Source organism: Canis lupus, chromosome 7 (assembly GCF_048164855.1).
Source record: "Canis lupus baileyi chromosome 7, mCanLup2.hap1, whole genome shotgun sequence".
In the NCBI taxonomy this organism is placed as follows: Eukaryota; Metazoa; Chordata; class Mammalia; order Carnivora; family Canidae; genus Canis; species Canis lupus.
This window is the reverse complement of record NC_132844.1, coordinates 34,539,325-34,566,128: the sequence shown is the minus strand read 5'-3', so window position 1 is coordinate 34,566,128 and position 26,804 is coordinate 34,539,325. Positions and strand designations below refer to the sequence as shown.

At 34.5% G+C, this 26,804-nt stretch overlaps 1 long non-coding RNA gene across 1 annotated transcript; it reads right to left on the bottom strand.

Annotated features, from left to right (window-relative positions):
• LOC140636278 (uncharacterized) lies at positions 1–26,804 on the bottom strand. Its single transcript, XR_012033572.1, has 5 exons — positions 26,629–26,804; positions 19,194–19,356; positions 16,104–16,238; positions 13,202–13,355; positions 1–574 (listed from the first exon to the last, which is right to left on the bottom strand). It is a non-coding gene; the product is annotated as an uncharacterized lncRNA (long non-coding RNA).

Here is a 26,804-nt window from a genome sequence, read left to right as displayed (position 1 = left end):
GACTATACAAGGAGATTTATTATGATAAATTGGCTCACATGTTTGTGGGGCAAAGAAGCTCTATAATCTGCTATCTGTAAGCAGGAGCCTGTTGAAAGCCAGTGGTATAATTCAGACCCAGTCCAACTGCCTGAGAACCAGGAGAGCTAATGATGTAAATCCCAGTTTAAGGGCAGAAAAAGTTGAGACCAGATGTCCAAGCTTAAGTAATAAGGCAGAAAAGGGCAATTTTCTCCTTCTTCTGCTGTCTTGTTCTATTTAGAACTTCAACAGATTGGATGATCCCCATCCACATTGGTGAGGGCAGAGTAATTTACTGAGACCACCAATTCAAATGCTAATCTCATTCAGAAACACCCATTAGACACACCTAGAAGTAATGCTTGACTGAGTATCTCAGATCTTCTGATCCAGTCAACTTAACACATAAAATTATCACAACTTCCAAGGTGGTTCATGCATGTTCCTGGCAAATTAGTTTGATTGGCAAGATGCTTCAGTTCCTTGGGATAAGTTCCTCTTCAGAGGGCTGAATTCCTCATGATATGCCAGCTCATTTTTCCAGATGAGTGATCTAAGAGAAAGCAAGACAAAAACTGTAATGTCTTTTATGACTTAGCCTCAGAAATCATACTGTGTGTTGCCCGGTTCACTCCTACTCATTGTAGTAGGGGACCACATGAGGCATGAATACAAAAATGCAAGAATTATTGGGTGCTATTTTGAGGGCTAGTTGCCACAAAGACATAATATATATGATATTTTTTCTCATATTATTTGAAATTTTTCAGGGTAATTTGTACTCAATACTCACTTTCCTTTTACATGTCTTTCTAAATTTTATCTCCCAATAAAAAGAAATTCATGCCTGCAATTTATAATCTTGCAATTAACTGAACATTCAATGTTATCACATAATACGAATTTTTCGACATAAAGCATTTTTATAGACAATGCAATAAACTCATGTTTGCATGCCATCACTTTTTAACACAATTTTTGTTACCTTTTCCTGCCTATTCTAAAAATATCAGCGTGTTCTAATTTTTTTTCCCTGTAGCTGCTCAGCTTTTTCCTACGTGGCCATTAGGCTGTCCTTTCTATTATTATTATTATTATTATTATTATTATTATTATCCTTATTATCACAGTGTACTCTGGAAGCATTCTTTAACAAAAAAGAACCCACATTCAGCTTGCTTTTTCGTGGCCTAGGACATTGAATCAGCTATTATTCAAGTTCTTATTCCTTTTAGTAGAGAATGGCCAAAAGATATAAGCCAGAGGGAGCACATTTGATTGCTTCACAGGAGTCCTGAGGTAAGTAAGTTGTTCTGTTTGACGTTTATGCTTTCTGTTTTTTGAAATTTTAGATTCTGTGATTAGGTCAAAAACAATTGTAATCTTTCACTTAAAAAATAGTTTCTTATGAAACGTAAACTCTAGAAAGAGTACATCTGGAAAGATATGATGCAGAAATTAAGGGAATAAAATTAAATGACATATACAGATCTGAGAGATAAATAGCTAAGGGGAGACCTAGCTCATAATTGCTAATGTCTCACCTGAAACTTAGAAGTTTTTTGTATGAAAATCATTTCATCATGTATTATAGTAAGTAAAAGGAGTTCAGAACTCTGTGCTTCCCTTTTGAAACTGTACATTTTAGAGCATTCCTCCATTTGCTATCAACATAGCTATCATAACTGTCATGAATAGTCTCTGGATACTTTCTCCAAAATTGTGAGGCTTAGTAGGTGCGAGCTCTAGCTCTGAAGTAAACTCTGGATTAACTTCATCAGGTGGAGCTGTGTGACTTTAGGCAAGATATTTAATTTAAAGATTTTGATTTAGTTATTCATGAGAGACACAGAAAGAGAGAGAGAGAGAGGCAGAGAGAGACACAGACAGAGGAGAAGCAGGCTTCCCGCGAGAAGCCCGATATGGGACTTGATGGATCCTGGGATCATGTCCTGAGCTAAAGGCAGACGCTCAACCACTGAGCCACCCAGGCATCCCTAGGTAAGATATTTAAAGTCTTTAGCCTTCAACTTTTTCATCTGTGAAACAGGGGTAATAACAGCCACCTCATGTATTTTAAACACAAATACACCATGAAAGGAATTCAACTAATGTTGCAAGAGTGAATGGATGATAATATATTTGTATATGTTACATAATCAAGGGATTAATGTAGTGCCTGGAACCTAATACATGCTGGTTTAATACCAGCTTCTTATTATTAATCCAATATCACTTATTTTGTATTTCAAGAAACACTTTGCAGTCATTTCAAAATCCAAACCTTTATATTGTGTATAGGAAGGATACTGCTGAAGTGTTCAGTACTAGAGCTAAGCAAAATTACTTGGTTGAAAAGGTAAGGTGACTGACTAGAAAGAGAATTAGTTTTTGAGCATATTTTTGAATTGTATGATATTGACTAAATTATTGAACTTTCTCTGATTCAGTTTGCTGAAGAAAACAGGACAGAAAAAAATGGGTTACTAATATCTGTCATTAGTATTATAGTATGGATTAAGTTAGTAACTTATTATATAGTAATAAGTTATTGTTATGTTTTGAAAGAATGACCACCTCTCAATGTAATCATCTCTGCTTATACTAAAACTATCAGAAGATATAACCCTCTCCTCTGGCCCCAAAAGCTAAGGAATCCATGTCTTGTTTGTTTGTTTGTGGTGATATTTCTGTTCAGTGATATTTACTTTGAAGTGAGATTGATTATATCATAGTTTTGTGTCTTATCTGGTTTAATTTAATTTTTTAAAAGATTTATTTATTTGAGAGAGAATATGAATGTGCACACATGCATGAGGGAGGGGCAGAGGGAGAGAATCTTCAAGCAGACTCCTGAGCTCAGAGCCCAACTTCCCAGCTCTATCTCCCCACCCATGAGATCATCACTGAGCCAAAACCAAGAGCTGGACACTTAACTGACTGAATCACCTAGGCACCCCAATTTTATTTTAAATAAGAATGATAATTTACATATCACAGATCTTAGGTTTCACTGATGCTTATCTGTAAGACAAGTAATGTATTATTACAGTTTAGGAATTAAAGGATTCCAATGACTATTACACAAATATAGAGGCTGATCACTGTATGCAATAATGACTGGAGATGTTGTTTAAGCACATCTATATGCTGCCTTTCATCATTCTGATAAGGGCCAAATCAAGGCCATATTCAGAATAACCTAGAGTAAAAATTCTGTTACTTGAAAGAGAATCTAATAAGACACCCTCGATTTACAGACAATGAAATAAGACCAGGAATTCATATCATATCTGCAGTTCCATGGTAAATTTTGTAGAATAACTTATTTTTAGTCTTGTGGTTTTTTTGACTTTGCTATATTATTAATCTATTGACTAGATTCAAGCCCTTTCTCATGAAAAAGCTTTGCTAATGGGGGAGATGTTAGAAAAAAATGAGGAAAAGACAATAAAATGCATGCCTTATAAAAAAACACTTTTCTCACTCTTTTCAGCAGATACTTAACTTGTTCAGTTATTTCATAAGTTACCTTCTGCTAATGTTAGGACTTAAAAAGAAAGAAGAAAAAGAATGTCTTATTTATTCTTAAAAATATAATTGTCTGGGCACTAGGGTGTCTCAGTTGGTTAAGCATCTGCCTTCAGGTCAGGTCATGATCCCAGGGTCCTGGGATGGAGCCCTGCACTGGGCTTTTTGCTCAGCGGGGAATCTGCTTTTCCCTCTGCTCCTCCTCACTGCTCATGCTCTCTTTCTCCTTCTCAAGTGAATCAATAAAAATATTTTTTAAAAAATGTCAGCAAGCTATGATATAGGACTGAATTGATCCTACAAAATGTTGACTACACAAGAACATATTAAGAGTAGGGACTGCTTCTACAATTTTACTACGGAGAGTATTTCCCAAACATTGGAATCTTATCATCCTTACCTTTTAGCCTCAAGCTGACTGATTAGCTAATAGAGGAAAACTAATTTTTTTTTCTTGAAATAGTTTTGCACAGTTAGGAGTATAATGAGTTTTACACCTTCCCCTAAGCATTAGACATTATTCATTGAGAGAGACAGAATGGCAGGTCAGATACACCACTGATTTTTCAAAGTTTAATAGTTCTTTTATTGTTATGGCAATTAGATGATGTACACATGTGGATTCAAACCAACTATAAGATTACTTTAGCTTCAGTGTCCCTCTCATTAGGGAGGTAAAGAAAAAGGTGAAATGACAAATATATGAATATAATAGTCTGTAGAACCCCATGACCTATATTTAAGGACCTGAAATTTTGTCAGAACTGCTTTGTGAGTGTATTTTAAAATAAAATAAAAGTTACTAAATAAAAGTAAAAAATCAAAGTAGAAAATTGATTAAAAAGTGTCAGTAGGGGCAGCCCGGGTGGCTCAGTGGTTTAGCGCCGCCTTCAGCCCAGGCGTGATCCTGGAGACCCGTCTCTGCATGGAGCCTGCTTCTCCCTCTACCTGTGTCTCTGCCTCTCTCTCTCTCTCTCTGTGTGTGTGTCTCATGAATAAATAAATAAAATCTTTAAAAAAAAATAAAGTCCTACTCCCCCCTTTAAAAATAAGTGACAGTAGAAATAGAGTGGAAAATCTTTTAGAAGAAAATATGCAGTTAAATTGAAAGAGATATGTTCTATTAAGAGACACAAAAATCAAAGGATTTAAAATATTCTGAGATTCAAAATGAGATGAAATAATGAAAGTTTATTAACAAAACATGGAAACAAGGAAGTTCAAAAGCTGTAATACTATCTTAAAACAAGTACTTTAAAGACCTGCAGAGCATCTTGCACATTGTCAGCAACAATGATCACTTATTGAATGAATAAATGAACCTTTAAGATGCACTTTCAAAAAAAAAAAAAAAAAAAAGATGCACTTTCAAACTCCCCAGTTTTGGAAAATCTTAAAAAGAATAAATGCACAATTTATTTAATTTCTGTAGTATATCTTTAAACATGCTAAATACATCAGATGTGTTATCCTTACAACAGTTGTATGAGGTAAGGTTTATTACTCCCTTCAACAGATGCACAAACTGAGACTTGGACATGACTTGCCAAAGTCACATAGGTAAGAAATGACAAAGCCAGGACTTGAGTCTGCATGCCTACCCAGCCTGCATGACTCCAAAGCTTGAGTTCTAACCTTTCCTGTGGCATGCATCTCTATATTCAAGAAGAAAGAAGAGACAATAGTTACATTTAAACTGAAAGCCCACAGGCAGTATTCCTAAGTTCCAAAGACATTTAGAGAGCATGTGTTATGTGTTGGATAATATGCAAGACACTGAGAGGAAGACAGACTAGAGTCTTGAGAGATCAAAGAGGTAGGCTCAAACAGATGATTACATTTTGAAGTAAATGATTTATGACAAAAAATAGAAAAGTCTAGGATGCTTTGGAAACACAAAATAGGGCCATGTATCCCTGGCTAGGAAGGTTTTTTTTTTTTTTTTTAGTATGATTCTTGAGTTGAATTTTAAGTCACTAATGAGTGAGTGAGCTCAGTAAAATCAGGGGCTGACTCTAGGAGGAGGAAAGAACCTCTGTAAGGGTTGGGCAACCAGGGTACATTGAGGAAAGCCAGATAGGATGTAGTGTCTTGTTTACTGTGCTGGATTTTTTTTATATATATAATACTCTCCCTGTCTATAGTGTTGTGGATGGACTTGAGAATAGAAATAGGACAATGTTTCAATATTATAGACAGGACAACATGATGGTGAGGGCATAGTATGGGGGTTCTGAAGCCAAGTTATAAACCCCTGTGCAAAGGGCAGGCTAATTGGACCAGGAAATGAAACATTTGAACTTCTGCTTATTTTTATTTTATTTCAACCACTTTTCTAATTTATTAGAACCACATTTCTAATTTTATGTATTTTTATAACATGTATATATACATTTTATAATAAAAAAGTGAAGAACACTGTTTTAAAAGAAGTGAAAGAAGATGGGCAAATATAAACCATGTGTTAGATATTCACAGGCTTTGGTAGGACTTGGAAAAATGGATGTAAGATAATAAGTGTATTAATGAGCTATGGGACAGGATAAGTTTTGGAGCCACCAGTATATGGAGGCATTTGAAACCATGTAAATGGCTGAAATTGGCAAGGAAGTATACGTAAGATGAGCAGAGGTGAGGACCTAGCCCAGAACCCCAGAAACACCAACATGTAGCATGAGCACTAGAAGAGCAGAGATGAAAAATGTGAGAGGGTCAGAGAGGAAGACAGAAGAGCGAGGCAGAAAATGGTTTCACAGAAACTAAAATAGGTGCTGGTAACAGTAAAATGTTGATGGAAAATTCTGCTGGCAACCCACATAGAATATGAGCTAAAAAGTGTATTCCATGTTTAGAATTTAACAGTGATTGGCAACCTTTTTGGGAAGCAGCTTCAGTAATGTGGTGGGAATGGAAGCCAGATTTCCAGGGATGGAAGAGTGACTGACAAGCAAGGAAGTGAGGATGGGCATTAATGCCAATAGCTTTGGCTAGGCACAGGAGAGAGAGGATAGCCAAAGGGATAATAAAGGGTTGACGATGGTCTTCTGTTTTCAATTAAAATATGAAAGAAACTCATGTGTATAATGATGCTAATGAAAAGTCATCAGCTGTAGTAAGGGGATGATACAGGGCTCTGTGGTCTCTTTCCTGTCTTTAAAATTATCTCTCATTCTCCATGGCCTTTCTAAACAACAGAACTGAGAGGCAAAATTTCCCAAAACAGTTCTAACCACTATGAATGCAATTTTCGGACAAGCATAGAATGAACCAAGTCTTTCAGTCTCATTCATTCTGATAAGAAAAAGTGAAAACAAATCATAAATATTTCAAGGTGAAGAGGTCAGAACAGGTCAACAGTCAAAAAGAAACTGTCGAATAATGGAATCCTACAGAGGCTCCCAGTCCTTTTCCTCAAGTATGGCATCTGCTTCTCATGAAATGAGCTAACGATAATGAGTAGAACTGAAGAGGCTTAATAGCCTCTCTATCCCTTAAATGGGACTTGATGGGTCTGGGAATTTGAACATGGGAAGAGCTGATTCAAGGAGAATAACTGCTATTGATCAGGAAGTTTCTCCTTTAGTCATTTTGCATATTTCCCAATAATTCTCATCACTTGATGACATATTTCTGTTCCTTGTTACCCCATTTTACTCTGGGAGCTGCATTTAATAGAATTAGAGAATTTTCCTACTTAATCCAAAATAGTTCTTTCAAATATTATCTCTTCTTATGAATCCACCCCTAAATCCCCAATTTGCCATCCCTTCATTTGTGTTTCTTTTGTACAACATTTGCAACACCTTAGTCCAACTAATCAGTTCATAATTCTTCTCTTCCACTAATCTGAATATTATCATAGTCCTTTGTGCTATCTTTTGACCTGGTATATCTCCTGGCAGCTCTCCTAAGCTTAATAAATATTTTGAAATGAATGAATGAATCATGTGAGCACTTTTTCTGTTCCTCTAAAACAGGAATAATTTCTTTTAGGAATCATTTTCATATATGTGATATAATTAAAGTCCCAAATGTAGCCCTAGTAACAGCTAGTATTTGTTGAGCTAGGAAATACGCTAATCACTTTGAGGACATTACACCTAGAATTCTCACAACAAGCCTATAAGTTAGCGATACTTAGTTTCATTTTATCCATAAGAAAACTAAGGCTAGAGAAATTAAGTAAATTGCCCAAGAGTTCCCAATGAATAAGGAACAGAGTTAAGACTTAAAAGACACAAAAGATATCAATATGGCAATTTAAATTTTCTGGATTCTGAAATATCTTACTGCTAGGACTTTTCAGCTTTTATCTGCTGATATTTTGGTGGTAGCTTGTCTCCAAAGATGGCCATTATACATAATGGTCCCTCCCCATGGAGAGGTGAAATTTATTGCTCCAGCCCCTTGTATCTGGGCTGACATATGCCTATTTTGATCAAGAGATTACGGCAGAAGTGTTCCTGCTTAAATTCTAGACACGGCCTTTAAAAAGACTAGCTGTTTCTGCCTCCAACCTCTTGGAGCTCTGTGCTGCCAGGTGCAAAATCCAGGCTGAAGAGAGAGGTTTCATGGAGGAGTAGTGAGGCATCTGGTGTATGTGAATGAAAAAGTCATCTGGACAGCCATCCCAACTGAGTCTTCTGATGATCCCAACCCAAGACCCTAAGGACCTGAAACTGCATGAGAGACTCCAAATGAGAACACTCAGCTTAATTTTGTCACCTCACAGATTCCTAGGAGCTAATAATACATTGTTACTTTAAGCCTGTCAATGTTGGAGTAATTTGTTACAGAGTCATGGAAAACAAGAAAGTTTTTTTCTTTTTAAACTTAAATCCAAGATGAAATTAAGATTACAAATCATAGTGCCCTGTGTTTCTTTGTATATGATTACACTTGTTACTATTCTATAACTATCACTATGTCTATCTCAATATTTGTCATGTTTTTAATCTAAAGATTAATCTCAGAATAAGGTTGTATAGTTCATTTATAGTAAATTTTATCTGTATAACCCAGCAAAAGTACATCTCAGAGTCTGCCTAGGAGCAGAGGAGATGTGCTTTCCTTGATTTTTTTTTTTTAAGAAAATTGGAATGTCATCATTACTAGTGTCATTGGAAAAAAAACTAACGTAAATAAGTATTATTTAGTGCTGATATATGATTCATGAGTATCATCCAGAGGCAACTACTTCCACTAAATTTACTAATAAAGCCATATTTTCATAACATTTCAGTTATGGAATGAAATGTTATTTGTCCTGGCTAATTAAGCACTATCTAATAAATGATATACTTGGCTTCAGAGATCTGTGACATTTGCCCAGATCTTCATTTCCTGATAGTGATCAGGTCTGGACTCTTTATATTTGTATCCTGCTAATTGCTTTTCAAATATAGAATCTTACTCACTAAAGGTTATTTTCCTTTTCAAGAAAGAGCTCTATAAGGCTTTCTTCAAAAAAATGAAGACATAGTGATTGAATGTTTATTACTTTGAACCATTGGATATGGCCAATAATTAGATCATTTTTTTTTTACTTGTGAAAATTGCCACTTCATAATACTACATTCCAGGTGCTTTTTAATTGAAGTCTTATAATAACATTGTGAGGCAAGACATGAAAGGGGGTATATCCACGTATTTTCCGCGTAGGACTGTGGAGTTGGAACTTAAGTGATTTACACTTTGTCTTACAGCTAGGAAGTAATAGAACCTGGATTTAGATCTCGGACTGCTAACACCAACTCTACTAATTCACATTTTGTCCTCTACAATATTCTTTATAAACATAAATTTACCTTTAGCTGTTAGAGATTTTTTAACCATATTTAATATTTCGAGGTATAAATTAATTTCTTACTTATGAAAATGGGTGGGATATAGAGAGATAGGCAAGATGGTGATGTTGAAATAGCAAGGGCTCACCAATTATGGAACATTATATCTTATAGTGTTTTTCTATTCACATACATTTATCATTATGAGTTCTCATTAGCCTGGTATTTTTAATAAGACAGTATGCGAACATTTGCAAGAAAGTAACAATTATAGAAAAGCAGAGGTAAAATTAATTAGAGATACGGAAACACAATACAATTTGTCTTTTAGTTCTCAATTAAATTGAGAACAAGCGAATCCAACATGAATTTAGAGAGCAAGATTTCTAACATAGAGGCCAGTGTTGTAAATCTAACCTTCATATAGTGGTCACCATCACAATGACCTCTCTACCTATAGCCCTGATCCTAACAGGCAAGGTACATTTCATTTTTTTTTTTAAATATATTTTTAATTTTTTTTTTTATTTATTTATGATAGTCACAGAGAGAGAGAGAGAGGCGCAGAGACACAGGCAGAGGGAGAAGCAGGCCCCATGCACCGGGAGCCCGACGTGGGATTCGATCCCGGGTCTCCAGGATCGCTCCCTGGGCCAAAGGCAGGCGCCAAACCGCTGCGCCACCCAGGGATCCCGGCAAGGTACATTTCAATGCCTGTTGACCACAGAGCATCTCAACCATGCCAAAGGAAGTCAGAGAAAACCCCATATCGGTCACCAAGATAAAGTATAGCTGTATGATTGTCACTGAAATATTTTCTAGAGAAATTGCTGCTAACAGAAGCTACTGTGAGATTTACAGTGTGACTGGGCATTGTTTTTAAATATTGTTAAAGATCTGTGCCAGTAGGATAAATAGAGTGGGGAGAAATACTTGTTATTAGAGAAATAATAATTATTATTGTTAATATTAAGTGTTTTCAATTTAGGACATTTATCCTTGTGGCATGTTATAGCTCCTAAATGTAGCAGTTCCTAGTTCAGAACTACATAGCCCCAGATGATGTAGATTTATCCTACTGCTTACTAAATATTTATATTTATTTCTATTTGTCTATGGCTGATTTATCCAGCTCATGTGGCCATTCTGCTTTAATTGCTGTCTCTAACATTAACCCACTGAACTAAACCTGGTTCTTCCTCCTGAAGTCATATCCACAAGTCCAATTTTTAAATAGATCTTATTTATTTATCAGAGAGAGATAGAGAGAGCAGAGGGAGAGGCAGAAGGGAAGGGAGAGGGAGAGACCTCAAACAGACTCCATGCTGAGCACAGAGCCCCATGCGGGGCTCCATCTCAGGACCCTGAGATACTGACTTGAGCTGAAATCAAGAGTCAGATGCTTAATTGACTGAACTACCCAGGCACCCCCAACAAGCCCAATTTATACACATTTCTAAGAAAAACCTTCAAGCTTCCATTTATTCTTCTTTCTAGAATATGCTCCTTTTTTTCAGTTTGTCCAGGTAGTGAGTATTTTTGGAACTAGGAAGAATCAGAGAAAAATGGTCTTTTTTGATATATCTTATTCAGAATTATTTAACAATGAAAGCTATTACAGCCATACTTTAACAAATAAGAACACACTCATCCCCCCCTCCACATTTACTGACTCCCTGTTTCCCTTCTTTGCTTTTTTTTTTTTTTTTTCCTCCAGGGCTCTTGTCATCTTATACAGCCTAATTTACTTTTTTTTTTCCTGTCTTTTATCCCCCAGAGTTCTCTAGGAGTACATATCTTTATTTGCTGCTGTATCATCAAATTCTGACACATAGAGAGTATACCATAAATATTTGTTCAATCAGTAAATGACCTAACATAAAGGTGTATTTCCTTGGTAAATTTTTGTTTTGTTTTGTTTTGTTTTTCCCTGGTAAATTTTTGATAATGATGGTATAGGTTGCTGTTATTAGCCAAATCATTTTCATTCCTCCAGAGTGTTTGTTTGCAAATTTCCATAGAGCAGGAACTTATATTCCATTATTTTTAATTGGAAAATCATAAATAGGTTCCAAACACCTCACAAAACTCCAAAAAAAATATCACTGAAACATTTTTAAATACTCAGTAATAGTCCTCAAATGATTTCTGGGTAACATAAACCATTTGAAATATAAAATGCTTAATTATTTAATAAATAATAAAGTCACTGGTAAGTATGCTTCTGAGCAGTATACAATGTTAGTGTGAATTTTCTTTATATACTACAAGTAGCTGGTACTCTAATGCAACTAAACAATGAAACAATGTGTTAAATATAGAAAAAGATACTAACTAAATTGTAGCCTGTTGGTAGTGCCCTCAAGCACCTGACTGGAATAAACAGGAATCCATGTCAGCATGGGGTTAAAGGAGATTAACAGGTTTAAACAACTTTAATGTACCATCATAATCTCATCAGGAGAATAACAGAGATAGAACTGCAATATGATCAAAGGTCACTCATAAGGAGAAATACCCAATTTAGATGTCTTTACTGATCATATATATATATATATATATATATATATATATATATATAGTTTTAGATACTTTTTAAATTTTATTTTATTTTATTTATTTTTAAAGATTTTATTTATTTATTCATGAGAGACAGAGAAAGAGAGATAGAGAGACATAGGCAGAGGGAGAAGCAGGCTCCATGCAGGGAACCTGATGTGGGACTTGATCCTGGAACTCCAGGATCACACCCTGAGCCAAAGGCAGACACTCAACCGCTGAGCCACCCAGGCATCCTACTTTTTGATTTTAACAGTGGATTTCTGGTAAAATATTTTGCAAGTCATTATATTGAATGAAGAGTGTGACTTTGAATAGTAAGAGCTAACTGTACTTTTTAAATGTACAAAAAATCCTCAAAGTTTTTTTCTTACAGGACTAAATGAGGTATTATTCTCTGTAAAGGACCTAAATTTATTAATTATTCACATATAGTAATAAATATTAAGTTTTAAAGAAGTGGAAAGATATAATTGTCTTCACTAAATTCACCATGAATTAATGATATGCCTATTTTTGTTTGCAAACTTTCTTTCCTGCCTGTCAGCTATTTTTTTTTCCTGATTCAATATTCTTACACTTTACCAGTCTGGGGAAAATTAAGTAAGAGGGAGATCCTCCAAACTGTCATATCAAAGTGTGGTTTTAATCAACCGTGAGCAAGCAACATGCTGTCCTGCAGCTGCAATGATGACCATATTCCTTGCAGCTGCTCTTAATAAGGCTCTTAAGTCATATCGATTTGTTTGGTGCCCAAAATAATCTTCCAAACATGTTACCCCTGGACTGAAAACTGGTTAGATTGTTAGTGCCTGATTTTAAAACCTGGAGAAGAATTGGTATCCTATTTTGTCTGTCTCAAATCTCTCTGCATTATTTCAGAGACGGTTCTATCTGTAACAGCTTTGTATATTCAGTATTGCACTTATAGAAACATATATAATTTGAAATTAAATGTTTTTTTCTGAATCACAGATCAAAAACGTGGCTGACAAGCAGTTCTCAGTTTTATGGAATCTGTTATTGCTACTGTAGAGCTACTTGTACCATCTAGCTCAGTTGATAATGACAAAAATAAGAGTAAAACATGGAAGTCTCCTATGCTACCTTATGGTAGAATTTTATTTTTATTTTAGCAAACATCTACAAGCAAAGTGTACAAAGGAATTTTTCTTGTTAAATAGTTAAAGAGTTTTTCCTCCTTTGAATGGAAAATCTTTGTGGTATTCTGCATGTATAATTTAGTAAAGGGTACCTTATTAGCCTAAAAAACTAACATAAAGAAGTAGATCAGTTAGAGATACCTGGGTGGCTCAGTGGTTGAGCGTCTACCTTCGGCTCAGGGGTGATCCCTGGGTCCTGGGATCCAGTCCCACACCGGGCTCCCTGCAGGAAGCCAGCTTTTCCCTGTGCCTAGGTCTCAGCCTCTCTCTGTGTCTCTCATGAATAAATAAAATCCTTAAAAAAAGAAAAGAAAAGTAGACCAGTTAGTCTCATCCTTTCTATTGCCAATGATTTCTTAAAAATACTATTTAGATTCAATTAAATCAGTAAATAAAACTAGAATAAACTAGAATTTGTATTTACATTGTCTGAAATGATATCTGAAATGCTATAAACATAGCCATAATTTTTAGCTTTAGTTTTTTTATTTGCCTTGTGTAATTTTGAAACTAAAAAAATGTATTTTGGATTTATAGGTTAAACAGTACTTGCCCTAGTCCTGAAAAACAAAAGGTGGATATAATTTCAAAGAGCAGAAGCAAGCTGACCAATAAAATGCTAAAATGCTAAGAAACTGAGGAAATTAGGGAAATACAAGATACCACTATGGAAAAACTAAATTAATCTTTATTGATAGCTAATTAATGCATGGGTGATTTAATTATATGTCATTAATTAATTCATTTGTTTCACATTTATTGAGAATTTTTAAATTTTCACACACTAATCCAGAATTAGAATACTCTATTTCTCTAGGTTCTCTCTCATAAAGTGTATTTTGAGATTCTGCATTAACTTCTAAGCTAATTATATTATGGTCATAAAGATGTATGATATATGTTCCTGCTAAAAAACTTACTGTTTTATAAAAGCAACTTTTAGAAATAATAAAATAATCAAAGAACTGTATGCTGGTGAAAACATACTTGTCAAAACTTATGGGATGCCTTAAGTGTAACTTTGAAAGAAAGTCAGAGCTGTAAATATTTATGTTAGTAAAGAAAAAAGCTGCTAGTGAAAAATCTAAGTTTCCAGCAAAAGAACATAGCAAGAGAAAAACATAGTAAGCCCAAAGATTAAAAAAAAAAAGATTTAAAAAAATCAATATTAAATAGAAACAAGATGTAAAAGAGATGTTTAACAAAGCTATCAAAGTTGCTAATTTTTTGAAGAACAATACAATCATATATTCAGCCATTTTTATAAATATTCCTATTATTTCTAATAATTTGTAAAGTTTCTAGATTCTCTATATGATTAATGTCATGTGTAGTTAGTTATACATCCTCCTTCCATAACTACATGTTTCCAAATTCTTTTCTTAATATTATGCCTGGAACTTCTGCTACAATACAGAATGTAAGTGGTGATTTTAGAATTCACTGTATCATTACATATATAAATAGAAAATTAATATAAAACCAATTATATAAAACATTAATTTATATAGAAAATCTAAAGAAACTACAAAGTACTAGAAAAATAGGAATATTTATCAAAGTGGCTGAATATAAGATATATGTATTTGGTTGAATCATATTAAATTTGCCATTATTTGATCATTTTGAAATAAACATTTTTCAGGGATACATATAATTAAAATAAAATGCAGAAAGATAAGGAAGTAAATGATGGGCATAGGATTCACGGTGCTTGTGATCCAAGAAGGGGAAGCAGGTAGCTAAGAAAAGAAGACCACATTGGTGGATACAGGTTATTGTCAGTGTACTCAATTTTTTAAAAAAGTAGTTGATTAGTGCTTATAATACTAATCAAAAAGAAAAAATTCAAAATGAATTCATCCATGTATCAATGCTGTGATCATATCACCATCAAGGATAATAATCCAATTATGTGCACTTGGGTTTAAAGAATTTTTGAAAAATTAATGTAACTAATTTTCTAGAAAAATCAACTAAAATATCTAAAACGTTTCTAAAGGACATCCCTATACTTTCAAGCAATTGAATAGCTACATGGAGTAGTATTAGGCCAGGAAATGAAAATGTAGCCTGATTTCATAATTGTAAAACTGCTTATGATTAATTGATTAAGTGAGAAATCGCATATGAATGACAAATATTATCAATTTTTGTAACACCTAATCTACGTACCGATTAATCCCTGGGAACAGAACTGCATGTTTGATGAATGGCCTTTGCCAAGTAGAATTTCTTGTCTTTATTAATCTTGTTTGTCTTATTTAGACAGCAGCACTGTCAGTGTAGGGTGAACAGTGAACATAAAATAAAAATTACTTTTTAAGTCATCATTGTAAAACTGAGCAGACTGAAGGACTTTTCTTTTTGTAAGTGAAAGCCTTTAACCACTTTTGCTTAGAATTCAGACTTTGCTTTGGACATGAAGATGCTTAATTGAATTGCCCTAATGAGAGTCCGTTTTGAAAAATTGATAAGATTGTTTGACTTCAGAACCTTGAAAAGTTGTTTGTTCAAAATTATGAGATGATTGTTTGGAAGGGACATATTGCCAGTAATTAATCTTCACCCTGATGTGTTTTAATTTCTGGGGTCACCGAGGGACAGCTAAGGGGCACAAGGGTAAAAGAAAATATATATGTTCTATTTATAAATATAATTTGTTCCATTGGAGTGGAGGAAATGGGTGGTTGAAATCATTTGCCCTCCTTGAGCAGCAACACCTTAGTTTTTTTTTTTCTTTAGTAATTAAAATTAGTCACTAGTGCTTGTATATCTGCCTGTTGGTTGAGAGCTGCAAATGACTGGGGGACAGTCTTGGCTTCCAATTTAATGCAGTTATGATTGTTTTCCCTTGTGGAAGACTTCCTTGCTCAAGAATTAGGTCATCCTAATCCAGTGGTTTCATGGTGAAGAGAAACCCTCAAGTACCTTGTGCCTAGAAATATAAGGAAGCTGTTAAAGCCAGCTTTAGGCTTGAAAGAATTTACTGGAAGCCAAGAGCTGTAATTATTACTATAGGAGAGAAATGTCTTCTACGCACCTTGACCTTAGGTAGCTGAACATGGCCACATCTAACCTGTGTCCTGGCAGGAAAGGAGCTGTCTACTTTCCGATCTCTTGCCAATGTCTCCCATTGGCTGAAAGCAACATTGATGCAGTCCATAAAGTTAGCCTCCTGTAGCACAGAATAGTTTGAAAAAGAGTATACAGTGGATTTGGGTGGCAAATGGAGACTATTCAATAGAGCCTACTTCCTTATTGAAAAGTCTAATTTTCTGCTCATCATTTAGGCAACAATGTTCACATTTCTGTACTGTAGGCCAAAGACTCAGAAAGAGCAAGAGTTCCTCTTGATACCCATATAAGATTAACTTCAAAATCCTGTCCCAGAATCTTGGTAAAATGAGTGGAAGTGGGAATTCCCATTACTTTCAGAAGAAACTTGTGATAATTTATGTGTGCACTTGACAGGATCATGGGATGTCCAGATACCTGGGGAGGATTTATTTCTCGTGTGTCTATAAGGGTGTTTCTGTAGATATTAGCATTTGAATTGGTAGATTTAGTGAAACACATTTCCCTCCCCATTGTGAGTGGGCTTCACTCAATCCATTGAGGGCCTGAGTAGTAAGAGAGTACTCAGTCTCTCTACCTCATGGATGAGCTGGAATTTCTGTCTCCTCCTGTGCTCAGTGTCTCTGGTTCTTAGGCCTTCACACTGAAATCTACACCACTGGTTTTTGACTATCAGAACTTTGAACTTCATCACTGGCCTTTCTGGGTCTCCAGCTTGTAGAAAGCAGATTGTGGGGCTTCTCAGCCTCTTGAATCATGTGAGCTAATACCTTATAATAAATATGTTATATTTATATATGTATAATGTATATTACATGTATTTATTTATGTATAATATATATGTTACATATATTTTTATACACACATGTGAACACACAATTTTGTTTCTCTGGAAAACCCAATTAATAGGAAACCTTATCCCTACTCACAGTAGGGATCCTGATATCTCACAAACAGAATAAATACACTGGTATACATAGATTGATGTCAGTATAAGAACTACATATCAAGTAAAGAGGATTTTTCCTCTAGATTTCCTTTTATTAAGTACAAAATGAAAGACTACCAACTTCAATTGTTTAATATTCCTTGAATATGGTATAGGACAGAAATGCTGGTGTGGCTGATATTTTCCAAGTCAACTCTCTAGGGTGAGGCATTTAGACTTATGCATGTTTCCTACCATCTTCTGAGCTTTAGCTTTGATGACCTGGGCAAACAGTCCAAAGGAAAGATATGCTTCTCCATAAACCTTGGCAAGATTTTGCAGATATAGTGGAGTCCACCTTTATATTTAGAAAGAAAAAGTTTTTCTAAAAGGAATATAATCTTCAATAATATATCTCAATGATATATTTCACATTTTAATGTGCTTAATATCCATATACACTTTAGTTGATTCCTTAGATCCCACCTCATCTCAAACTTCACCAGGTCAGAATAAATTCTTCACTCTTTATTTACAGAAATAAAGGGCCTTTGCATATGCTTTTTCAGAACAAAGAAATGAAAGGCATTGAAACTCAATCATGCCTGTGTATGTTGGAAGACAACATTACATACACTTTGGAAACTATAGTATTTCCAGTCACACTATTCTCATCATAATTTCGAAAAATGTCAGTCAAGATCAGATGTCCTGTGCCATCTATTTTTGTCTCTTCCAGAAACCTTTTTAAGAAAGGATTGTCATTTAGGGGCAGCTGGGTGGCTCAGTGGTTGAGCAACTGCCTTCAGCTCAGGGCCTGATCCCAGGTCCCATCCTACATGGGGCTCCTTGTGAGAAGCTTACTTCTGCCTCTGCCTGTGTCTCTGTGTTTCTCATGAATAAATAAATAAAATATTTTTAAAAAATTATTATTTAAGCTAAGGATAGTAATCAAAACAGAAATATTGATAACTGAATGTACTCATGTTTCACTTATACAATACCTTGCACATATTTTGCGGTTACTCTTTGAAACACTGAGTGTAATCTTCACAACAATCCCATGAAGTAGATTCCATTCTTTTTTTCTTTCAAAGATTTTTATTTATTTATGAGACAGAGAGAGGGAGAGCCAGAGAGAGGGAGAGAGAGAGAGCGTGCACAGCATGGGGGACGGGGCAGAGAGGGAGGGAGGAGAGTCCCCACTGAGCATGGAGCCACTGCTCCTTCCCAAGGCCCTGGGATCCTGACCTGAGCTGAAGGCAGACACTTAACTGAGCCACCCAGATGCCCCCAACAGTTCTGTTCTTATCAACGTTTTAGATGGGAGGATCCTGAAGCTCAGAGAGGCTAGGTAAAGTTCTAGCTTTGAGTAAGTGCTGAAGTTGGGCCTGTCTTCCTCATCTGGGTTAACATGCTCTTACCCTTTCTCTTATGCTGTCTTATAGGTGCTCATGTTCAGCCCCAACTCTGAGAGTAAGGCTGTCTGTTGGTAAGTGGATTTATGATAACCCCATGTCTCCACTTTGTTTCTGCCTTGACAACCTGTTCCAAGTGTGATGAACTAAAATAGAAGTTGTATCTAGAGGAGCAACTCTAGAGAGTTGCTCTAGGAGAGGCTCTGCATTTAAGAGGTGTAAAATCAGTATAGTACTTTGAGACAGCAGTTTATATCTGGTTCCCAGGGTTTTTACAATAATAATATTAAAGGAAACAATGATAATAATTGTTGGTATATTATTAAGAGATTTACTAGTTTAGCTGTGACAGACAAGTACTATGGTAGATGGTATTATTGTTCCTAGTTGCTTGCTCCTTCCCCGTAAGAGAATTATAAGGCTCTGCTCGTCACCTACAGTGTCTCCTGTGGCAGGAGTATACGTGGATTCCACTGATGCTATGTCTAGGTAAAAGATTTAAGAGACTTTGTGTGTTTCCACTAGCCCTCATGCCCCCACTTTGCACATCTCAGCACATCTCAGAATGTGTTTTTTTTCTCAGCCTAAAACTCAGAAAGAAGATGTATTGAGCACAACCTCAGGCAGAGCAGAACTACGGTTGATGTGTAACATGAGCAAGAAATACTTTTGTTGCTCTAAATGGCTGAGACTGTTAGAGCAGCCTTACCTGGCGAAAGGTTACACAGGGCAAATGTTGCTAATTGTTCATGACCTCCTTTCCTAGTGAGTCCAGACACAGACCCTCTGGAACATTTTCCATCATAGCACTCCGGATCTCCTGTACCACTGGATCACAGTTCAAAACTTGTTGATGATTTATATATTATTGTCTGGCATTAGGATAGACAGGATATAAAATATTTAAGTTTGACGGATAATACTCTTCTATCTAGAGCCTATAATCTTTACAGAAATATATATAGAAAAAGTAAAAAGTGATGAAAATCAGATGATCTAATTTTGATGTCCTTCCCAATTTTCTCAGGACAATGGTTAATATAAAAATAATGTTCAAATTAGTGGTCCTACTGTAATGAATATATCACATATGATAGTGGTCTGGTATATGACATGGTAGGTGCCTAATAAATATTTGTTGGACAGATGGTCAATAATTATAATTTATAAAAATTAATACATTCAGAATATTAACAAGTTAAATAGTACATAAAAACATGATTTATAAAAAACTGAAAATTGAGGATGTTTGTTATATATTCTGTCTTTAGATCTAGTATTTCAAGTGACTATCTAAACTACCAAAATCGGTTTCTACTTGGTGATTATTAATATCATAAATGGCATTTATGAAACATGATATAATAACTAATAGTAAAATGTGTATTTACTATTAATAATCCACATGGTAGATTTTCATTGATATAAATTAGTAGGTAATATGCAATTATCTACTAGTTAAATTATTGTAGGTTTTGTTTTTATGACACTTGTATTCATGCAAATATTAACTGCTATTAAAATTTAGCAGCATATTCCTATGTGTTATTTTTAATGCAAACTTGGGGAGTTCCAGAAAGAAAATAATAAAAAGTACCATAATCAGAATGAAAAAATGAAAGATGAAAAGACATTGTAAAACAAAATAAAATAATTTGCATCATAGAAAATTTTGAGGGAAAAATACAGAATATGAGGGAAAAAAGAAAAATGATTTAGTTTTAGTAAATAAGCTCAGAAATATCAAATATAACTGATAAATTGCACTAAAAATTGAAAGACAAAAAAATTGCAAAGAATCCATTAAATGAAATATAGTTTTTTTCGAATCCAAGTATGATCATGCAATTTGACTATTAAATTACCTTCTCTTTGAAAGTTATATATCTCAAATAAGAAATTCTACCTTTCCAAAAGGTAGGAAATTTTGGAAATGAATATTATATGAATTTTTCAAATGGAGTAAAAGAATATGGTTATTTCATTCTATTTCAAAGGATTCTGCATTTTTTCCATATTTCAGACTCTTTGGAGGTAGAAAAAGATGTATCCAAGAGTGGCAAGTTTTTCTTGTGTTTTCAGTAATCATGAAGAAAGAAATGCACATTAAAAATATTAAATATTCAGAATTATAATCTTAGTTTAAAAATCTATAATTACCAGTGCTGCAGACCAAAAACTATGTATAAATGAGAAAAAAATAATGCCATGTGGCAGTTGAATGCATGATCAGTTTTTAGTGATGAAATGTCTAACATCATGGATGAACCAAGCAACTTTATGAGCATGATGATGGGAACTTTTCCATTTGGCAGGAATTGTAGCAAAATTTGAATATTATGGCAAACATTTATGCAGAATATAGACATTGCCACCAAAAACTAGTGCATATTATTTTGGGTATAAAAACAAATAATTAAGATAATAATGCATATCATTAAGAAAGTAATTTTGAATAAATTTAGAGTTGATATCACTTCATTGCTATATATATAAAACTCATTGGATATGAGTTTTAAAATTCAACTCATGTTGAATTGAGAATTAGTGTTTGATTTGAAAATTTCCACAAAGCATATTTTCCGTATGGGAATATTTTTATGGGGGGTTGCCCAGCAAATGACAAAATTGGAGAAGGAATACAGACATTTTCAGTAAACTCTCGTAAAACTTGAATCTAGCCAAAAATAATCTAAGGAACAGGAGTAAAACCACATGCAGGAAAAGTAACAGATTGCAAATGAAGATAAAAACAAACACCAAGGGCATTTAATATTGTTTGTTCTATTAATATTTAAATTTCTTAGTAAGGGATGTAGCTAAAATATCTTTTGACACCATTGGTTTTGCTGTTATTGCTGTTGCTCAAGAACTGTACAACTATTTTTTGGTGTTAAAGAATCATTGCAGTACATTGAAAGCATATTTACCAGATATAAAATTTAAACAGAATTTTTTTTCCTTTAAGTGATACTGTTTCTCAAAAGTACTCTCAAAGGTTGAGAAAATATTTCTAAATATGAGATTTGACTCATTACTTTTAACCTCACTTTTAAACTTTATAGTGCGTTAATAGATTCTGATACATCCTTTGAAAAAAGTTAACATTTTGCTATCTCTTACTAGCTAGTTTGGATTTCTTTGTAACTTTATCAAGTTTTGTAACATTTACAAAATGCTATGTCACCATACAGTTATTTGGTTTTAATTCTATGTTTAAATTGTTTAAAAATTTACTAACTCTTTAAAATAGCTCAAGTCCCATGGAGGTTAGGTTGCTTAATCTTTTAATTCGCTGAATTTTAGTTCTTACATGTTGCGAATATTCATAATAATCTGATAATGGCTCTCCTAAGATCTACATCTTAATTCTTAGGCTCTATGAGTATGTCATGGTCTTTTTGGACTGCTAAACAAAATACCACAGACTAGGTGGCTTATAAACAATGGAAATGTTTTTCACTCACAGTTCTGGAGAGTAGGAAGTCCAAAATCAAGGCACTGACAGATTTAGTGTCAGGTGAGAGCTTGTTTCTTTTTTTAAATTAATTAATTAATTAATTAATCTATTTATTTATTTATTTTTGGTTTCCTTTTTATTTTTATTTTTTTAGTAAATTTATTTTTTTATTGGTGTTCAATTTGTCAACATACAGAATAACACCCAGTGGTCATCCCATCAAGTGCCCGTTCAGTGCCCGCCAGGTTTTCTTTTTAATAGATGATCATCTTCTACCTCACATGGTGGAAAGGGAGAGGTAGCTCTTCGACCTCTTTTAAAAGGGTACTAATTCTATGCATGAGAGTTCTGCCCTCATGACCTAATTACCTCCCAAAGCCCTCATTTTCAAATACTATCAAATTATCACATCAAGGATTAAGTTTCAACATATTTTGAGGGGACTTAGACATTCAGTCTTTAGGAAAATGTTACCTTATATGGTAAAAGGAATTTTGCATATGTGATTAAATCAAATATCTTGAGAATTGATTATGCTGGATTAAGTGGGTCCAGTATCATCACAAATATCCTCAGAAGAGGGAGTCAGTAGAATTATAGTGAGGGAGAAGACAATGTCATGAAAGAAGAGAGTGAAATGATGTGGCCATCAGCCAAGGAATGCCTGAAGCCTCTTGAAGCTGGTAGAAGCAAGGAATGGATTGTCCCCTGGAACATTCCTGCTGATACTTTGATTTTAAACCCCTAAAAGCAATTTTGGATTTCTGGCCTACAGTGCTATAAGAGAATTAATTTGTATTGCTTAAAGCCACTAAGTTTGTGATAAGTGGTTATAGTATCATATGTTACAATGTATAATGCTATAATTTAAAAAGCTGCTGGCATCTCTGACTGCTTATAATATTATTAGGTCAGAATTAATGCTCTGACAATTCTGGAGACATTTAAAAAATTTATTTTACAAGTAGATATTAATTTGAAGAAGCCTGAAGCAAGCCTGATTTGTTCTCCCATCTTTTCAGTCTGAATGCTCAAAATATTTCTTCTTATTTTTGAAGTTTAATAGGTGATCCAGAATGTTTATAGTTTCACTCATTTTCTCTGTTTTTCCTAAAACATCATATGCTATTTGAATATACAGATTTAGCTACTCCCAGATATCAGCAAAGTATTACTTTATATTGGAGTATAATTAGTGCTTTATTTGTTGGACATTCTATTTTAGATATCTTAGGGATAAATTATCTTTATGTTGTATTATCTTTGTTTTCCTTATTGTTTTCTTTAATTGATTTATTTTAATGGTTTCTTCTTCATATACTGTAGTTGTCAGAAGCCTCTTTTCTTTGTCATTAATTTGATTTTCAGGTCTTACTTGCTGAAGCTCACTTAGGCTGGTAATGATATTGTGCTAGTATTCACTTGTTCTTTATTTTTTGCAATCACATTCCTTTGTTTTGCTTTCATCTAGTCTGGGTTTTCTTTATTTTTAGCATGCACTCTTTCTCTTATTTTTACCTGTTGTCTTATTGCATCGTTGCCCCACTATATGTCTAAATAATGTACTTAAATCAACAGGACCATCCTTGTCTAAACATCAATTTTTTCTCTTAGTTTCAAGTGTACTCTGTCTCATGAGGACTTGGAAAGAGGAAGGGCGAGTAGAACTCAGTGGAAGCTGTGTAGTCCATTGAGAACACTGGTTCTCATCTGCTGCTTGTTAAATTTACCACAGGAGGTTTTTATGCTGCCTTCTTGAAGTTGTTTCCCACAAAGAGATAACTGAGGATGGAAATACTTGGCTCCAGTGTTCAGTTTTACCATTATACTTGTTTTTCCCTAGTAACAATTGCTCTTGCCTCTAATTTTGCTTCAGATTTTAGGATATTAGTGAGAATTCTTTGGATTGTCTGACATATTTGGGGGAAGGGATTAAATTAAAAATTGCATTTGTCACTCTATTTTTCTTTGAATTTTTAGATATTAGTGAATATGGACATGCAGTGTTTCTTCAGGTTTTGGGATTTAGTGAATATTTTTAGAATTGGTTGACTCTCCTCAGGAATAGGATTGGACTAAGAGTCTTGGTGCAACCTTTTTCTATCTTCTGACTAGATGCATGTCACATTATGTTGTAGCTCTTAATATAGTTTTTGATCATAATATTTTTTTTGTTTAAAAAAATAGTTGGCAGAGGAAGATTTTGTGATATAGCTTTGTTTCCCCATCATTATCTAGGAATCCCTCCTTTTCTTTAAACTAATAAGTCTCTATTCTCTCCTTCCAACTGGACAAAATTCCTTGGATGTCTTATACATCACTATTCTTTGTCCTGTGTGATTTATAATGTTTCCACTCTCAAATATGTACTCTAAAATACTGTAAAATATATACCTTCAGCAAGAGACATAACTTTCAATAAAGTACATTATTTATTTTACAAATGAAACTGTATTTGCTCTAGATATCCTGACAATAAAAATTAAAATGTTTTCATTGGTATTATGGCCAAAGGACTCAGGAATCAACACGCCACAGTTGATACTTCCAATGAAGTTACTGAAAAAGCTAAACACAGGTATTAATAGGAGTATATAATAACACTGTTAAGTGGTTTGTGTTCTAAACTCTAGTATCAAGAACTCTTTTCAATGGACATAATGGGTATATACCAAACTAAAGGTATAACTATTCTCCCCTCAGCAATATAGTCAAGCAAAAGCATAAAAGCGTGCCCCTCAAAGGATACTCCATCCTTCTTCCTGCTACCCTAAGTCACAGCTGGGACTTAGATCTTAGCACTTACATCCAGCTTTATGAAAAGAGGGAAGAGATTCTGTCTGCAAGGTCTACCACAATCTATTCCAAGACCAAAACACTGAGGGGAGTTCTGCCTCATGCTAGGAAATGGATGCAGGTGAGCCAGCTGTCTCGGTTCCCTCCTCACTGCTTTGGCCAGATAGAAGTACTATTCAAAAAGGACAAGTATGGTTTTTACTTGTTATTCCCTGTCACTTGACCATTAGGTGTTCATTACATGTTCTGGAATCCAACAAGTAAGCCTGTTGCATAACTCCGGTGAAAATAGATGAGTTTTTAGGCACAGAAGAGTGGCCATTATATTTTCCAAACTGCGAATCGGGATATATGACATCACAAAAGATTTGAATGCCCCTTTTGTGGTGTAAGTAACAGTTTAGGAGATAAAAAGGCTGAAAAGTTGGAATATCAGTATCATGCCAACGGTTTATGGGATAGAAGAAAAGAAAATATGAAATGTGTATGCTTTTAGAAAATCTGATACAGTAATTAAAGGTGGCTGTAGTGAATGGAAGAGACATAGGAATTGTTTTATAGGAACTTAAAATTTAATAAAGAAGGTAACAAATATAAAACATCTGGGGGATTGTTTCAAAATAAAATACACAAAATATTGAATAATTTAGTTCCAGAGTCAAAATAAAGACTGACAACCCCAAGGGTAACATTATTCAGGGATAACTTTGTGGGGGGAAAATAGTGTTGTACTTGAGATAGAAGAATTTGTGAAGATAAGGATTTGTGATTTGGAGAATAAAATTCATTTCAGGCAGAATGAAGAGTTTGGATGTCAAGATGAGAAAGGAACATGAATAAGATGAAAGTAAACCAATTTATAGCAATCTGAGTTCCAAACATTAGAGTGTTGAGGGGTAAAGTAGCTCAGCCAGGTGAGCTGAGTGGACGGAAGAGCCTGAGTCCCAGCTTTATTTTCAGCTTTCCATAGGAACATATGTATTTGATGATTGCTATTGTAGGTTGATTGTTAAAATATACCACAAGTTTAATTGTGTAAGACACAGATCAAACTGTTTAGTAGGTCAAAGGAAAGTGTCTATTGTGCGTCTGATTCTTAAATATATATTTTGGTCATGAATAATTACTACTTATTTTGAAGACATGAAGTGTAGTTTGTTACCTTTCTTGATAGATAAAAGAAGTCAAATTGTAATTAACTGGGTTAAAAGCATAAACATTAGGTTTTTGCCTATGTGATAAACTAAAATGGAACATATGGAACATGAAAACCTCGTAAGTTCAATATAAGCACATTGATATGGAACAGATAGAAACATGTGTTATGGCTGCAAACTCTCTTTCTTGGCTCATCCAGATCACCATAGATTGAAAGATTATGAGATTCTCTTTGAAATATCTATAAAAGCCCAGTAGATAGACCAATGTGTGAATCAGGCGGAGTGCAAAATAAGAGGGATGGATGGGGGCTGGAGAGAGCAGGATTGTGTGTGTCACCAGAAGGGATTTCAATTCAGTTTTTATGAAAACACTGTGTCCATCAGAGAAAATTTATGCAACAGCCAAATGCAAACTGGGCAGCCAGTTTGCCACCTCTACCTGAATTTAAAACTTGACCTTTAAAGATAAATACAAATTACTTCTGGTCTAATAAAAATATTGCAAACAACCGATATTAACTAATTAAAGTCCATGATCAAATTGAAATCTTTTTTTTTTTTAATAAACAAGGTGGGATATCAGTGATCGATGAAATCAATATAAAAGTGAATGATCCCATTGTTTTAGGCTAAGCACTAAGCTGATCAGAGCTGCAGCTCTACCACAGCAGCTTCCTTAGCAGCTCTTGACTTCTGCTGCATGCTGTACTCTCTCCTGGTTCACTTACCTCCTGGCTCCCGAAACCAGAAGAAACCAGAGGGTAGAGGCTACTCTGCTTGCTAGACAGTGCAGAGTTTAAGTAAGGCCATGAAATGATTAAATCCACAGAGAAAAGCTGGACCAATGTATTTATTACATTTCCATACGTCTCCTCATCTTTGCTTTCATGTGCCATTTAGTTGT